We start from the raw sequence: 14,940 nt of genomic DNA, 5'->3' as shown, positions 1-14,940 counted from the left end.
ATTAAATGGAATATAAGTTGCAAAGGGGTTTATTTAGGGGACTTGGGGTGTTGCTTTTGTCTAATGAGATGGATCCCAAACCAATTCCCAAAAAAACCTATGAATTTTTTAAAGGAATAATATTACTTTGAATTGAGAGGGATAGGCAGTACAAAAGGAATGCTAAAATGTCCATGCTTAGGAAGTAGACAAGAATTGCTCAGCTTCAAAGAAGAGCCACATTTGATGGAGGAGGAAAGCTATTTCAGAGGATGGAGCCACTTGCCACAGTGAATCATGTCCAATCTTTAAGCCCAAGCCCTAATTGTGGAACTGGCAACACTTGCCCAGCTGGATTTCAGGACTGTTAGGAACCCATAAGGGCCGTGTACCTTCACCTCCTCTGAATAGGAATGTCTACAATGGTTATTCCATGCCTATCCCATCATTGTGTATTGGGTTAAATGGGGTCCATATATTGTATCACTGTACTTACAGCTGTTTCAGTCAAAAGGAAGAGTTCTCATGGGTGCCTGGGTGGCTCAGTCAGTTAAGCATCAGACTAGATCAGGTCATGATCTCACAGTTCATGAGTTCAAGTCCTGCTTTGGGTGAGCACAAACCCTGTGTTGGGTAAGCCTGAGCCCCACTTCAGGTGAACTCTGCTTTTCTCTCTCTCTCTGTCTCTCTCTCTCCCCCTCCCTCTTACTCACTGGTACCCTCTGTCTCAAAAAAAAAAAAAAGGAAGGGTTCTCATGGAGTCGTTTCAGAGGTGTCATGTTCAAAAGCCTGCCTTATCCTCACCTGGACAAGATTTAAATGATGGGATACTGGACGTTGAGTTGGAGTTTGCACCTGGCGTGAGGCTTTGGGGCAAGTGTAGTTTCCATGCAGGGCAGACTTGAATTATTGTGGCCAGAAGGGAGACGTTAGCAGATTGCATTTTCCAAAAATGGCTGCAATAATACTTTTAGTCCCACGTGCTCTTCCAGAACTTTGCAGCTACTCTTCCAGAAGCAGAGTCTATTTCCCCTGCCCCTAAATCAGGGCATTGTTGATTAACAGACTAGGATCAAAGTGATACTCAGAGACTTTGAAGGCTTGGTCATTTTAGAAGTAAATTTTTCAAAGCGTCCTTGATCTGTATGAAAGCTGAATCCCTCTTCTAACCCATAATGCTTTAAGTTTCCCCACAAATCCCCATCAGAAGAGAGGGAAAAATTCAACTAGCCAGAATAACCTACAATCATCACTTGAAATGTGAAAGAGGCCAAAAGAAAGACCTATAAATGCAATTCGGAACTGGACATCCACCACTGATCTGTGAAAAGCCTCGGTGTGCCCAGAGAAATGAGACTCGATCCCCTCATGGTATTCACTGACAGAGGGAACAGAATGTGAGCCGTTATTATAACACAAGGTGAGAAGAGCTATTAAAGATGCCCACGTACAGTGCTTTAGACATAAAATAGGACAGCCAATAGTTCTTTCGTGGAGAAGACCAAACAAAACAAAACAAAACAAAGAAATCTAGTTTCAGAGTGATTATATTTGAATTAAATGTTGAAGGATGAATAGGAATCTTCCAAGTAGGCAAAAGTCATTCACATAAAGGCCCTGAAATAATTAAGACTGGATATCATGAGGTGTGTGGCAGGAAAATACATACACAAACAAAAAGAACTGGCTTCACGAAACAAAGTTGTATTTCACTATCACAAAGAAGCACCCGGTATGGTATCTTTATGGCCGTCAGTGAATCAGGCTCCCTCTATCTTGTTTATCTGCCATCCTCCATGGGTGTCTTCCTCCTCATGATCCAAGATGGCTCTTCCAACACGAGCCATATCTGGACTCCAGCAAAGAAGGGGGACCTCCTTCATGTGCTTTAGCTTAAATCACGCCAACCAGAACGTGGCCTCAGATGCGTAAGAGACTGGGAAATGTGGTGTTTATGCTGGACAGTCATGTATCCAGGTGAGAATCAAAGGTTCCATAACTAAGGAAGAAGAGAACAAAATATTGGAAGATATTATGCGTCTCTGCCACAGCCGTGGAGGAATTAAAGTGTGTGGCCCACGGAGGAGCTGGAGGAAATTCAGCATTGTGAGACCACAGCAAGTGTAGAGGTGAGAACGTGGGAAAGGCAGCTGGGAGCGAGGTGGGGGCTACTTGATGATGAGCCCCTGCCAAAGTAGGGAATTTTAGAATGGCTCTCTAAACACTAAGGAGTCACAAGTTGATGCTTAAGCAGGACTCGACTGAGCATTGTTTTAAGATACTCTTGGCAAGAGTGAGGTGATGGCTCTTGCAGTGAAAGAGAATACAGGTAACATAGTATGTATTCATCCCCTGTGGCCAACTAGCATCTCTGAACATCCTTCCTACATCCTGGTAATTTCCCTAATTATGAGTTCCACCTTCTCAGGGTAGAGGCTGGAAACTCTCAACCCCAGACTCTCTTGGAGCTGATAAGTGGAATCCAGGTCACAGCCCCAGAGCCCCTTGGGAACTTATATAAATCTATGGATGGAAGAAATGAGATTAAGATCTGGGAATACCCAGGAGAGTATCCTTTACCCTCCTCAGGAAGGGTATCGCTTCTGGAATAGGGCAAGTTCTTGAACCAATGGGCCAAATTTGGACTCAGTTTTAGCCTTCTTCCTTTTGTTATAATTCCCTGTAGTTGCCTCGACTCCTCAGTAAAATCAGGTGGTATGAAAGAAGAAAAAGGAAGACAGCACAAACAGTTGTGAAGCCTGCCTATCTTCACCCCTCCACAGGCACACTGAGAGGGAACAAAATGTATCAAAAAATTGTCCAGCAGAGAAATGAGTAGATATCCATGGGAAATCTGGGAGCAGAGATGTAGAGGACCAGCGACCAAGAGAATAGCTCAGGAGGAGCACAAATCAAAATCTTCTCTTTCAATTTGATCAAAGGGTCTTATACCAAGACCCTTCAAGACAGGAAATCTTACGTTCCCTAGAAAATTGAATCATGGGAACTTGAGACCTCGCCCCATCTGGCAGTTTCTAAATTCATTTCCTGTGGCAGCACCTTTCTTCAAAGGAAATGTTATCATTGTTGAAACTGAGGGATTGGTAGTAGGGATTCATTCTAGTAGTCTACTTGGCGTGTGTTTGAAATTTTCCATAAAAACTATTTTAAAGAAACACAGCACTGAAATTTAATATAGAAGACAAACTGAATGCATGCAGTTTGAGCACTGCCAAATTATTCTTCCAAGATTTGAGCATACTTGCTAAGAACCATTTCCAAGGAATTCTTGGCAGATGATCTACCATTACCTACATACTTATAATGACAAGGAGCACACAAATTTTGAGACACTGAGTTCGCCCTATGTGTTAGATAATGCTGATATTGATCCCAGACAGGACCCCTTAAAACTTCAAATGAGAACCAGACAGTTCCTCCATCAAGAAATTATATTTATCCCTTTTGCTTTGTTCAGTGCATTTTCATATAATCCCAAATAACTGGCAAAGCTTTGTATTCTATATCACACTAATACATGCTACAAAGTCTGCTAGAGAGACGCTAAGGGCCATGTTTCTATCCTCTGGGTTAAAAAGATGTGAGCAAAATATTTGAGTTCAATTAAGATACCTACAGGCAAAACCTGACAGAGTGTTTTACATTGTGCTACATAACAGATTGAGATTTTTTTTAATATCATGGTACTCTTTCATCTTCACCCACCTGTCAACTCCACATCATTTGTTATTAATTTAACATCAGAGAGCCTGGAAAAAGCTGCAAGCTACTGAGGGCACACAAATCAGGAGCAAAGATGGCAAAGCCTGCCTGGAGATTCTTGTTCACAAACTGTAAGGGAATTTGAAAAATCACGGGAAGTCTAGAAACATAAGTTTCAGTTGCCTAGCCTAAATGCAGCAACTGAGGAAAAGGTAAGAAGAGCCAGGTCATCCATGGAACTCCAAAACCACTGTGGGACACTGTATGTGTTATACATGTCCCCCTGATTTTCTTTAGCATCTCCTTCCTCAATTGCATGGACCAGTTTCCAGCACCCGCTGATTCTAAGACATGGACATCTATGCTCATCTCAGCAGGATGAGCTGGAGGCAAACGTGTGTCTAGTTTGCAGACTGATCTTTACAACAGCGCTCTCTTACTAAGAATCACAGTTGGCCCCACAATGAAAAATTACATGAAACATGTTTGTCCCGTGTTAGCCAGAGTCCATCTCAGGTGAGTAGTATTCATTCCAATACATGTCTCAATGCCATCCTACTCTCAAAAGTGCTTTAGAACAAAGAGACACTTTGGTGTCAAGTCCGTGGAAAAGACCCTACTCTACTAAATGTCCTGATCAAATGCCATCTACTTACATTGGCATGCACATATATCCAAATCTGTTGAAAGCCAAGGATAAAACCTAGAGATTGACACTGACCATCATGCAACAGCAACTAACAAAATGCTCAGCAAGCCTGCTGTCTCTTCCATGGTAAATCAGGATTCCCCCAGCAAACAGACTCCAACTCTGATGATTCAAGAAACTTTAATGGAGGAACTATTTACAGAGGCGTGGGCATGATTAAGGAAAATCTAGAAGGGATGGTGAGGCACCCAGGGATTAGCAAGAAGAAAAAGCTATTACACTGCTGGGTTGCCAGCTGCTCTCAGATGACATGGCCTGTATTCTGGTCATTCCACACACACAGGATGGACTCCTCCTCAAGATGGGCCATCTTGACTGATGATGCTTCTTCATCACCAAGAGAGTTGAAAGGAAGTCTATTACGCACACCCAAGGGACTTCAGGGGAGAGAACGGTAGGTGCAAGGCAGTCTAGAATGGCTAGAACCAAGAGCAAAGAATGGCTTTGGCTTTCATCATGCCTAGAGCATCAGAGTGGAGAAGGGTTCCATACCCAAGCTATGACTATGAGGTTCAAACGTCAAGGCCTCAAGGAGGTATGCAGAGTTCCCTTAAGTAAAGTACCAGATGTAATCTGGTGGGGAAGAGTTAGGTGGAAGCCTAAAAGCTGTCAGCCATCAAACATAAAAACTGGAGTCAGACTCTATCAGACAAGCAAACAAATGCAAGAAGGGAGCAAGATATAGAAACTCCAAACTCTAGCTCTCCAATCTCCTGCCTGTGCTTCCCGCACTGAACCTTTCTGGAAGCCAGAGGTTCAGAGATCTTGGGTGATGTCATTCATAGGGTGAAGTCAGTCTTGTAGGGCCCAGAGCAGAGCTAAAGAGAGTGGAGAATGGAACCAGGGGGCAAAGGCAGAAGAACCAGCTGGTACACAGACACCATTACTTAGTCTCTCTTCAGTTAGGTGAGGCTTCATGACAGAATGCTAGCATGTGGACAGAAGTGATGTGCCACATTTTCAGTCCTAGCCCATAGCACTTGGCATTGTCCTCAGTGTTCTGTTTGTACTCTCATCTCTAGTTCAGATTGAAAGTATCCAGAGGAGGATTTTGAGGTCTTCAGTGATCATGGAGCCATTAGACTAGCTGAGCCTGGGTTTGTCTGTCACAGACTCACACTCAAAACTGACATGAGTGAGAAACCAATTTGTATGCACTAAGCTTCTGAGATTATGGAATAACTTATTATGTAGACAACTGTAACCAATACATACAAGAATATTTGGGGAGGGGGCATGACTAAAATGAGCTGAAGTTTGCAAAAGATTCTAAGAATAACTTTTAAAAATCCATCCTAAAAATATTAGCAGAAAAGGACCATGAAATAAGAGGTTACCTCCTTGGGGCCAAAGTGATCAACCTTTGCATCTTATGTTTTGTCCCTGTGCTCTCTGTCAGTATTATAGAAGCTGTGCCCTATTGTTTGGGAGAAAAGGAAAGAAAATAGCTTCTGGGTAGGAATCCAACAGTATTTGCCATAAATAGGGACAGGTGGGTCCCTTTAACACCAGCATGTGGACCGCTAGTCCTTGTATGTGTATATAGTTTGGACCACAGTAAAGCCCAGCCTCTTTCTTCAACCTTATTCTATCTCCTTAAGAGTTCACATCTAAGATTACTATTCATTTCATCTTCATTTGTTCATTCTAGAAACATCTATTGAATGGTAACTCTATGCCAGTCACCTTCCCAGTGATTTAGTGCCTACGTGTCAAGTGTAGCAAGTGCTTTGTTGGAAGGATCTAGGGGGTTCAGTGGGATCCAAAAGGGGAGTGACCAGCTCTGCCTTGGTCAGGAGCAGGGATATGGATGGATTAGGAAAGTCTTCAGAAAACAGGTGACCCTGAGCAGGCTAAAAAGAAGTAGCTATATGGACACATGTCCCTCTAACAGTCTGCCCCCCTCTTATGAGAAAGAATTAGCCTGTGCCAAGAGATGGGTCAAGTATATGCTAACTCTTCACTTTAAGGGTAGCGCGGAGGACATGCTTCGCCTTTGGGCCTTCCTCCAGAGAGGTTGGGAAGGTATTCCGACGCTACAAATCCTATGATTATCTCCCACCACTGTCCCTGAGGCTGAGGTTGAAGCTGTGCCAAACAGCTCTTCCCTAACACATTCTCAGCTCAGCAACAATATTGGCACCAGCAGCAGCTGCTGGCGGGTGTGCAAGCTGCCACGGCACAGCAAGTGACCCCTGGATGGCTCTCCGGCTGAGTTCTAGCTGAGTTCTGATAAACTGCTGTCCCCAAGAAGAGCCTGGAGCTTCGCCGAATTGCCACTGAGTCTGAGAGGTATGAGGCTGTGGGAACATGTCCAGCAAGGGCGGGTCTCAAAACCTACCTTTCTTTCTTCTAAGGCACTTCCCTCTCTGAATGCTCTGAAAATTCATTTTCTTACCCTTATTTGAGCCTCAATGTCCTCATCTGTAAAATAGGGTTAATAATAGTATTCACTTCAAAGGCTGTTGTGAGGATGCATAAGTCAATACAAGAGCCTAGCACGCTGTCTGGCACACAACAGTGAGTGATAAATGTTTGATAGTCCAATGATGACAATAAGATGGAGGTGATGAGGTGGTAAGTGGCCACTTTCAAAGCTTAAAGAAGGCAGTTCAGGAAATCAATAAAGGAGTGACTGGGGGCTGCGGAAGGGAAATGATTTTTCCTTTAGGAAACTGCTTGCCAACTCCTGATTTGTGGTTTTCTGAATCGTTTTTATTTCCAATGGCCTACCTATCACACATGGATTTTTTTTGCTTTTTGGGTTTTAATATTTAAAGGCATAATTCTACAATATCCTCATGGTTTGCATGTTCATTGCTTTGACCCATGGGCCTCGCTTTCAACATCCTTCTGTATCTCTGTGCATTCATTTTTTCATTCAACAAATGAATTTATTGAGTCCCCACTCTGTTCCGAGCCTTGTGCAGGTGCTGATGACTCAGCAATAAACAGGACACGGTCTTTGTCCTCAGGGAGCCTGCTGGTGATGGACAGAGAGACAAGAAAGCAGTTTCAAGGCTGTTGGCTACCTCTGCATTGTGGGGGGAACATTCCCAAAGCTGCTGCGAGAGAGAGCTTGGAGCCTCAGCCCTAAGCGAGGGTGGGAACATTCCTGGTGGGAACAGATGCAAAGGCCCAAAGGCAAGAGAGCAAATGGGGCTTTTGGGACTGTGAGGAGACTTGCAGGGCTGGAGCAGAGGACACCAGGCAGTGGGTGTTGAAAGGTGAGTCTGAAGAAGTCAATGGCAGTCAGGTTATAAAGGACCTTCACTGACAGGCTAAGGAATCTGGACTAAATTCTCAGTCCTCAGCAGGGGACTGACAAAATAGACTGGCACTTTAGACAGACGCCTAAAGCTGCAGGGTGGAGGACGGAAGGGAAGAAGACAAAGTAGATGTGAGGACCCCAGGTAGGAGCTACCCCAGGTAGCTGAAAACTTTCGCACGGCCGATGACGGTATCTACAAAGCATGAGCAGTGAGGATGGGGAACAGCAGACACAAAAAGCAGCTCTCAAGGGCTAACAGTGACCAGAAAGCATTCTGGGCTCAAGTCCAGATCCAGTGTAGACACTCTGAGCCAGTCTGCCCACGCTGGGGAGGCAGGAGATGGAATACTGTCTTGGGCCTTGAATCCACCCTGTGTCGCCCTCCAGTGGGACAAGAAGGAGTGGGAAGAGTCAAGGATGGTGCTTAGACTTCTGACTCAGGCAAATGTTTGAACGTCATTCAGTGAGATGGAGACAAGGAGAGAAGGGATGGCCCTGGGGAAAGGGCGTGAGAGAGTACAGGGAGCTCAGTGCAGACATGCGCCTTTGAGGTGCCTAAGAGACTTTGGAGTGAAGACTTCTGAAGCAGCTAATAAGGCTCTTCTGAGCCAGCATCTGCTTACCTGCCAGCCTACCCTCTCATTACTCACCCTGAGCAGTTCCCGCAAAGAATCGTGTTCTCCGCACATTACATTGCAATTCTTTGGACATGCAATTCCTACCACCTGGAACTCTCCCCCAATACCCCAACACCCCACCTCTCTCCGGACCAATCCATGCATGCCTCAGGTGTTGGGTTCGGCACCAGGACCTCCTGGAAACCTCCCTGAACTCCCCCAGTTCCACGTTAAATGTCCCTCTGTGTGTTCTCGTCATTCTCACTACTTCCCAATCATTGCCTACCCCAGGCACCCAACTATCTGTTTTCTAGTCTTTTCCCTCAAGATGCCCTAAACCTAATGGGGGTGGGGGTTGCTCTTCAATACGTCCCTAGTGCTTGGTTCAGTGCCTGGCACATAGTAATGTCTTAACAAACACATGAGACACCTGTAGATGTGTGAGGTATCTGTGACAGAGAGAAACAGGCACACAGAGTACAGGCATCATCTATTCATCTCCTAATCGATGTCACTTAAACATGGGTTCAAAATCCCGACATATTCTGAAATAGAAAGTTATGTTTTCCCAAACTGCTAAGAGCAATCTGATACGGTAACACTTTCTGACATCTGCAGCTCATTTTAACAGATGCCAGTATGACATACAGAAAGCTGTCAGGCACGCTCCAAAAAGGAAAGTCAGCCAGTTCATGTTCCACTTGCCAAATTAATTTCATTTGACGTTCAATTTGTATCCTAAGGTGCTGTGGATTTAAAATGTGACTGTAATAACAGCAGATTAGAGAAGCCTTCCATCTGACAAAATCAAGTCCCCAAGTTATCTTTATTGTGACTAAGATTGTCTTGGCAAGGATATCTCCAGTCAAATATGCGATTCATCTAAGAAATACAGTCATTGATTATTTTGAATAAAATACCTTTCTCCTTTTTCCTATGCCTGACGTTGACTGGAGAGCCGGCATCAGCTCACCATAATCACAGAGAAAGGAGACGGCAGGAAGTTAGAACTCTGTGGGCTTGAAAACAGAAAGCTGAGTTGAAATCTCAGACCCTCTATCTATTTTTTTAATGTTTATTTATTTTGAGAGCACGAGGAGGGGAGGAGCAGAGAGAGAGGGAGACATAGAATCTGAAGCAGGCTCCAGGCTCTGAGCCATCAGCACAGAGCTCCACACAGGACTCGAGCCCACAAACTGTGAGATCATGACCTGAGCCAAAGTCGGATGCTTAACCGACTGAGCCACCCAGGAACCCCAACTACTTGCTAATGTACCTCTCTCTGAAGCACTATATGCCTATTTATCTCTATTTTGGTGATATGAGCAATTGTTAATCATCATTGCCTAGACCCATTACTTCATTGGGGGATACAAAAACAATGATAGTCTATTGTTTTAACTTCATTTATTAGCTTGAGCACTTTCATAAAGAGAAACTTACCATTCATTGGTATTTGGTTTCTCTGAAATGCAGTAACTATATCGTAATTGAAGGAAAAAAGTTTTCTTTTTTCCCCCCATTATTTATCATTTTTCAAGATAATGAACTGGATCTGTAGAACCACCCAAAGATGATCAATGAGGGTCGCTTTGATTTTGTTCTTTTTTGTTTTTTAGAATCATTATGAACTCATAGATTCAAATATATTTAAAGTGTTTAATCCATTGCAGTTATTCTTAGTGACACTCAAATGATCCTATCCAATCCTTTCATACTTCCTTGTTACTCTTTGATAACTTTTTTGCTTTCTGCTCTGATAACACGATCCAGTCTCATATGTATCTTGTCCCACATCTGGAATTAGTCAATCCTCCAAAGAACCATTATTACTCTCAGTGGAAATAGTATTTGAAACTAAATTCTGGGTATGATTGGCTCTCAGTGTTCTGGAGTTGTTCCTGTTTCTAAGACTTTTAAGTGAACAGAGCTAGATAGAGCCTGCTTCAGATTCTGCGTCTCCCTCTCTCTGCCCCTCCCCTGCTCATGCTCTGTCTCTCTGTCTCTCTGTCTCTCTTTCTCAAGAATAAATAAAGATTAAAAAATTAATAAAATAAAAAGTCCATCTTTCCCCCACTGATTTGATTTTATTGCAAATTAACAAATACATTATTGCATATTAACAAACTGGGTCTTTATCTGGATTTCCTATTCTGTTCCACTGATCTGTCTCTTCATATGTCAATACCACCCTGTTTTGATTATAGAGTATTTATAATAAAGTTTTAATATGTTAAAGGGCTCTCCTAGCCCCCATCCTACATTGCTTTTTTTTCACCCACAGAATTTTTATGGCTTTTTATTATTATTCCAGAATAATAATAGAAAAAACTACCTGTTATATTTTAGTTGTAATTTAGTAATTTATAAATTAATTTACAGAGGCTTGACATCCATATGGCATGTCCTGCCCATTTGTTCAAATGTACTTTCACAGTGTTGAGTTTTTATATTGTTTTACATATGAGTAACGCTTATGTTTTTACGTCTCCGCTGTTTAATATTTAATACAAATGGGATCATCTCTTTAATTATAACTTATAAGTATTGATTTTTTAATGTTGCTATTATAATCTGCTGCTTTGATAAATTCTTTTACTATTTGTAGTTTTTCCACTCATTATCTTGAATTTTTGAGATATAAAATCAGATTCTCTGCAAACAGATTTGACCTCTAATTTCCATTTGTATGCCTCTAATTACTTTTTCTTACTTAAATGCATTAGCTAAAACTCTCTCACACAATGTTATGAAATAGTGGAGACAGTGTGCACTCTTGTTCCTGATTTTAATCAGAAAGCTTCTAATGTTTTCCCTTAAATAAAAAATAAACTGCTACATTTGGGATTTTGGCATACACACACACTCATACACATATATGTATACTAATTGCTATTTTGTTGAGTGTTCTTAATGTGAATGAGTATTAAATAATGTCAAATGACTTTTCTGAGTCTACAAAATGATTATATGATTTTTCTCCTTAGCCATATTAATATGATGGATTATATTAACAGATTTCCTAATGTTGGAACACCCTAGCATTCTTGGAATAAAATCCACTTATTCATGATATATTTTCTTAATATGCAATTGGATTCTGTTTGCTAATATTTTATTTATGATTTTTACACATATATGTAGACCAGATTGTTCCGTAGTTTTCTTATTAGGAAAAACCTTTGACAGGTTTAGGGATCAATGCATTTGTCTCCTTGTAAAACAAATTTCCAAGTTTTTCTCCTTCTATGCTCTGGAACAATTTCACCAGCACTGAGATGATTTGGTCTTTAATTTTCGTAGACTACCACTGTGAACACATCTGGAATTGGTACTTTTTCACGGGGCAACTCTTTCACTACTCTTACTTCTTGCATAGTAACTATTAGTCTCTTTAGGATTCTGTTCTCACTGTGTCAATCTGAAGTCGCATTTTTCCAGAAAATAATTCAAAAAATTTTTTTCTAGGAAGCTTCATCTAAGTATACATTCATTTAGAGACCCACACAAAATAAATCTCTTATGATTTAAAAATTCCTGTCACTTCTAATTTCGTGTATTTATGCTTTCTCCCTTGTATATCTTTCACTACATGCAGTAGCTGTTGGTTTCTTAATTCTGCGAATTTTTCAACTTTTGCAACTTGACATTATTCATAAATTCTACTCTTTTGTTGTTATTATTGTTTCCTTACACATTTTTTAATAGTCATCACTTCTTTCCTTGAGCTTTCTTTTGGCTTGTTTTTAAATTCCTTCTCTATGTTTCAATTTTAATTTATTTTTCATTTTTATTAATATAAATATTTCATAGTATAAATTTCCCTCTCCTACTGTATTCATAGATCCACAATATTCTGCTATTTCAACCTGTGTGTCCTCTTTGATCCAAGAGTCGCTAATAATGTTTTTACGTTTCTTTTTTTTTTAATACTTATTCATTTTTGAGAGACAGAGAGACAGAATGTGAGTGGGTGAGGGGCCGGGAGAGAGGGAGAGAGACAGAATCCCAAGCAGACAACAGGCTCTAAGCTGTCAGCACAGAGCCTCACGCAGGGCTCAAACTCACAGACCAGATTGTGAGATCATGACCTGAGCTGAAGTCGGATGCTTAATCGACTGAGCCCCCATTTTTACATTTCTAAAAGGAGTCTTTTTAAATTTTTATTTTATTCTTAGTTTATGACTCTACTGCATTGTGGTCAAAAAAAATCTCATTTTTGTTATTTTTATTCTTTAGAATTTATTACTTTTCAAATTTATTTCTTTACTTTGTGACCTAAGATGCAATGAATTTTCATGAATGTTCATGTGCACTCGAAATGAAGGTATAGTAGGCTAACAACTTCCCCCAAGATTATCAGGTCTTATTTCTAGAACATGAAATATATTATTTTATATAGCAATATTTAAAAAGTCTTTGCAGATACAATTAAGAATTTGTAGATGGAGAAATTATCCCGGATTATCCACCTGAGCCCTATTACCCAACTACAGGTGACTTTATAAAGGAGGGGCAGGGGCACCTGGGTGGCTCAGTCGGTTAAGCGTCCAACTTCAGCTCAGGTCATGATCTCATGGTTCGTGGGTTCAAGCCCCACATCGGGCTCTGTGCTAACCGCCAGCTCAGAGCTTGAAGCCTGTTTCAGACTCTGTGTATATATCTCTCTCTCTGACCCTCCCCTGCTCACGTGTCTCTCTCTCTGTCAGAAATAAATAAAAACGTTAAAAAAAAAAAAAAAGGAGGGGCAGAGGGAGATTTGACATACAAGAAGGGCTGTGTGCATATGGAACAGAAATCTGAGGATGCTGGCCTTGAATATTGGAATGAGGCAGGTGATTGACACCTTGATTTTGGCACAATGAAACTGATTTTGGACTTCTAACCTCCAGAATGTGACAAAATGAATTTCTGTTCTTTTAATCCACCAGAATGGTAGAGATTTGCCACAGCAGTCATAGGAAAACTAACACATAAGGTGTTTTCTCTATTTGTCAGGCTTCAGAGATTTGTGCCTATGCATGTGATCTATGTTACTGATTATCTTATCTGGATTTTTTATATTCTTCCTGATTTTTTTCCCCACTTGTTCTGGCTCAGATTGGGAGAAATATATTTATACTAATGGCTCCTACTATTCTTGAGTTTCTATTTCTCCCACCAACTTCTGTTGTATCTGCTTTGGTGAAAATTTTGTCACATTCTGGGGTATATAATATGGGGTATACATCTTTAGCCTTTAGCATTATAAAGTGCCCTTTGTGGTTTCTTGGATGTGCTCTTATAAACAACATACTGTGAATTTTGCTTGTCAGCCAATTCTAAAATCCTTTTATAGGTGAATTTAACCCTACATATTTATTAGTATAATCTGTATACTTGGCCTCATTTCTATCATATTGGTCGAGACAGACTTTATTTATTTGCATTGTCTCTTTCTTTTGTTGTTTAGGACAAGTTTATATTTTTGTTCTAAGGTTACCTTTAGAATAATACCTTTGTATATTGATCAAATCATCTCTTCTTTGGGATACTGCTTATCAGTTACCTATCATGAACAATATTTGAATTAGCTGGAAATCTTTTCTTTCTCCTTCCCTCCTGTTCCTTCAGCACCTAAAGTAAAAGCTTTTTTCTTCTAATTAACACCAACAGGGCAGTCAGCAAGCTCTTCTCATTTCTGTATGTTCTTCATCTTATCTTCCCATTTTTGATAGTCTTACAAATAGTTATAGTTTTTGATAGTTATATATTTTTTTTCTCTGAGAGAGAGAGAGAGAGAGAGAGAGAGAGAACACTTGTGCAAGTTGGGGAGAGTGGCAGAGGGAGAGAGAGAAAGAATCCCAATCAGGATCCACACTGTCAAGCACAGAGCTCCACGCAGGGCTTGATCTCATAAACCATGAAATCATGACCTGAGCCAAAATCAAAAGTCAGACACTCAACCAACTGAGTCACCCAAGCACCCCTGCATTTTTATAGTTATATTGTTCCAAATTGCAGAGCGGATAAGCATTGTATACTGATCACCTCCATTATTTCAATCATTTAGATACAATATCAGAGATAAGTGTAAAATCAATTCCCCTTGAATACTGAAGTCAAAACTCAATTTCTCGGATTAGCTTACAACCTGGACACAAGCAAGTGACTAAGTTCTGCCAATCAGAACTTTGATCCAGAAGCAAGGAAGGGCACCATGCACTCAGCAGGCTGGAAAAGTTAGTTGCCCAGGCAGCCAGCTTCCACAGGCACTGATGAAAGGGAAGTTTCTCAATGATTTTAAGGCCATGTTCCTCATGCAGAACTGGCATTGGTGCTGGTAGCAGTAGTAGCTGCTAAGTAAGATTTAATTTCTGGTGTTTGTACTCTGTGGTCATGCTGTAAGGGATACAAGTTTTCTGACAGGCCAATCCTCCACCTTGGTTTTAAAATCCTAGATTTGAGATTGTTTCTCCAGCCTCTAGCCTAACATTATTGTGAACTTCCTAAAAGCCCTTCATTTATTCCCTTGTATGCTTAAGCAGAGTAGATACAGTTGTTTGTATCCAAAAGTCCTGACTGGAATCATACCTGGAGGTCACACATCTCCTGTTATTGTTGTGAAGACTAAATGACATAAGTTATGCTAATGTACCGAA

The sequence above is a fragment of the Crocuta crocuta genome, unplaced genomic scaffold, assembly GCF_008692635.1.
Source record: "Crocuta crocuta isolate KB4526 unplaced genomic scaffold, BGI_CrCroc_1.0 scaffold24, whole genome shotgun sequence".
Taxonomy (NCBI): Eukaryota; Metazoa; Chordata; class Mammalia; order Carnivora; family Hyaenidae; genus Crocuta; species Crocuta crocuta.
Note: the sequence above shows the minus strand (reverse complement) of the source record.